The 3,507-nt window shown below is 37.3% G+C and overlaps 1 long non-coding RNA gene across 1 annotated transcript; it reads left to right on the top strand.

Annotated features, from left to right (window-relative positions):
- The first annotated feature begins 1,328 nt into the window (after positions 1 to 1,328).
- On the top strand, positions 1,329 to 3,071 carry LOC130358184 (uncharacterized). The gene is made up of 2 exons (XR_008889430.1): positions 1,329 to 1,927; positions 2,465 to 3,071. It is a non-coding gene; the product is annotated as an uncharacterized LOC130358184 (long non-coding RNA).
- The last annotated feature ends 436 nt before the right edge of the window (positions 3,072 to 3,507 follow it).

Below are 3,507 nucleotides of genomic sequence, written 5' to 3' on the forward strand. Positions count from 1 at the left end.
GATTTCCTTAGTCTTTCAACAGTTTTATTACCTGTGAGGAAATCCTGAAAACATTACCTGTGAAAGACTTAGAAAATCCTGAAAACATTACCTGTGAAAGACTTAGGAAATCCTGAAAACATTACCTGTGAAAGACTTAGGAAATCCTGAAAACATTACCTGTGAAAGACTTAGGAAATCCTGAATACATTACCTGTAAAAGACTAAGGAAATCCTGAAAACATTACGTGTGAAAGACTAAGGAAATCCTGAAAACATGACCTGTGAAAGACTAAGGAAATCCTGAAAACATTACGTGTGAAAGACTAAGGAAATCCTGAAAACATTACGTGTGAAAGACTAAGGAAATCCTGAAAACATGACCTGTGACAGACTTAGGAAATCCTGAAAAAATGACCTGTGACAGACTAAGGAAATCCTGAAAACATTACCTGTGAAAGACTAAGGAAATCCTGAAAACATGACCTGTGAAAGACTAAGGAAATCCTGAAAACATTACCTGTGAAAGACTAAGGAAATCCTGAAAACATGACCTGTGAAAGACTAAGGAAATCCTGAAAACATTACCTGTAAAAGACTAAGGGAATCGTGAAAACATTACCTGTGAAAGACTAAGGGAATCCTGAAAACATGACCTGTGAAAGACTAAGGAAATCCTGAAAACATTACCTGTGAAAGACTAACGAAATTCTGAAAACATTACCTGTGAAAGACTAAGGAAATCCTGAAAACATTACCTGTGAAAGACTAAGGAAATCCTGAAAACATTACCTGTGAAAGACTAAGGAAATCCTGAAAAAATGACCTGTGACAGACTAAGGAAATCCTGAAAACATTACCTGTGAAAGACTAAGGAAATCCTGAAAACATGACCTGTGAAAGACTAAGGAAATCCTGAAAACATTACCTGTAAAAGACTAAGGGAATCGTGAAAACATTACCTGTGAAAGACTAAGGGAATCCTGAAAACATGACCTGTGAAAGACTAAGGAAATCCTGAAAACATTACCTGTGAAAGACTAACGAAATTCTGAAAACATTACCTGTGAAAGACTAAGGAAATCCTGAAAACATTACCTGTGAAAGACTAAGGAAATCCTGAAAACATTACCTGTGAAAGACTAACGAAATTCTGAAAACATTACCTGTGAAAGACTAAGGAAATCCTGAAAACATTACCTGTGAAAGACTAAGGAAATCCTGAAAACATTACCTGTGAAAGACTAAGGAAATCCTGAAAACATGACCTGTGAAAGACTAAGGAAATCCTGAAAACATTACCTGTGAAAGACTAAGGAAATCCTGAAAACATTACCTGTGAAAGACTAAGGAAATCCTGAAAACATTACCTGTGAAAGACTAAGGAAATCCTGAAAACATTACCTGTGAAAGACTAAGGAAATCCTGAAAACATTACCTGTGAAAGACTAACGAAATCCTGAAAACATTACCTTTGAAAGACTAACGAAATCCTGAAAACATGACCTGTTTGGGGGACTTGAGGACCGCGCTAGAAAAACACTGTTGTACACCATGGAGTCTAGTAACATTTTTGCTGGAGATTACTTCTTATGTTGATATTCTAAAAATCGTGAGTTCGTAGTAGGTAAAAATACCTTATAATGGCTGAATGAAAGATGACGACAGATCACAGCTTTCCCAACTACTTATGATCATGGTCAAAAGTTTTAAAGGGATATTCAAGGATTTTTTTTTATTTGACAATTCTAAAAGGTCTATAATGTTAGTGTAGTTAATAATATAGTGTCTGTACCTGAGTGCGACGGTGGTCTCACGATTCTTATGTGATTTTTGTCCCAATGTTTCTTTTTAACAGCATACAAAATAAGTTTCGTCTCAGGTTTTCCCACGAGACATGACATCACTAGTCAGGTGATCAGAGGGTATGTCCATTACTGTCTGGTAGGTACGTACTAAAGTCACCTTATGGTGGAAAAACCCTTTAATACTGACACAAATTTTGGCTTTCAAAAAGTTTGCTGCTTGAGTGTTTTTAGATCTTTTAGTCAGATGTTTACTAAAATACAGGTACAAGCATTTCATTAAAGGGGTACCCCATTGGAAATCATTTGTTTTCTAAATCAACTGGTGCCAGAAGGTTTAACAGATTTGTAAATGACTTCTTTAAAAAAAAATCTTAATCCTTCCAGTACTTATCAGCAGCTGCTATGGTCCACAGGAAGTTATTTTCTTGAAGGAAATTCAAAAAGAAAAGAACTTCCTCTGTAGTATGCAGCAGCTGAGAAGTACTGGAAGGATTAAGATTTTTTAACAGAAGTCATTTACAAATCTGTTAAACTTTCTGGCACCAGTTGAATAAAAAAAAAAAATGTTTTCCAGGGGAGTAACCCTTTAATTTTTTTTTTACTTTTACTGTCAAATACATTAAGTTTATGCAAAGTTTAATCGTGATTTACAGTGTTAACCCTTCTTTTCCTTGAAGACTTTTGCACTCAGGCTGGATATCATCTTCTGGGGCCAAATCCTGACTGGTGACCTCCCGTTCTTACCTCCTCACTGCTGGAACGGGTCGTCACAATTGATGTTGATCACAATTTCTGTGTTTTATTTGTCCACCCCTTTTTTAAGGATTCTCAATGGGATTTAGATCCAGGGAGTTTTCTGGCCGTGAACCCAAAATGTCAATGTTTTTATATCTTTTTATGCTTTGTGACGTGGTCTCCATCATGCTGGAAAAAGCCATTTTCATCACCAAATGGCCCCTGAATGGTTTGGAGAAGTTGCTCCTAGAGGATGTTTAGATACCATTTTTTTTATTCATGGCCATTATTAAAGGGGTACTGCACATTGTCCATTTTAGGAACTGTCAAGGGTAGGAGCAAATCCCCATAGCAAACCTATAATACTCTGGACAGAGGTGTCAGCAGAGAGCACTGTGGTCAGACAGAAAGGAAATTCAAAAAGAAAATAACTTCCTGTGGAGCATACAGCAGCTGAGAAGTACTGGAAGGATTAAGATTTTTTTAATAGAAGTAATTTACAAATCTGTTTAATTTTCTGTCATCAGTTGATTTAAAAAATAAAATAAACATGTTTTCCAGTGGAGTCACCCTTTAAGGAACAATTGTGACTGAGCCAATTCCCTTGGATGTAAAGCCGCTTTATTCTTCTCCGGACAAACATTCTTGTAGATGTCCCAAACAGTCTGAAGGCGGCTTCATCAGAGATAACGTTACCCCGGTCCTCAGCAGTCCCTATAGATTGTCCGCTGTCCTAGATGTTTAACTCGGATGGAAAATGCTTCTTTGTAGCACATAAAAGCCTTAGGATCTATTCACACGGCGGAATTTCCGCAAGCGGAATTCTGCCTCAAATGAAAGCCCAATACACTTCTATGGGATTCCGCACTCCCATTCACACTTCGGAATTTCCGCTTGCGGAAATTCCGAAGTGTGAATGGGAGTGCGGAATCCCATAGAAGTGTATTGGGCTTTTATTTGAGGCGGAATCCCGCTTGCGGAAATT

Source organism: Hyla sarda, chromosome 2, assembly GCF_029499605.1.
Source record: "Hyla sarda isolate aHylSar1 chromosome 2, aHylSar1.hap1, whole genome shotgun sequence".
NCBI classification, from domain to species: domain Eukaryota; kingdom Metazoa; phylum Chordata; class Amphibia; order Anura; family Hylidae; genus Hyla; species Hyla sarda.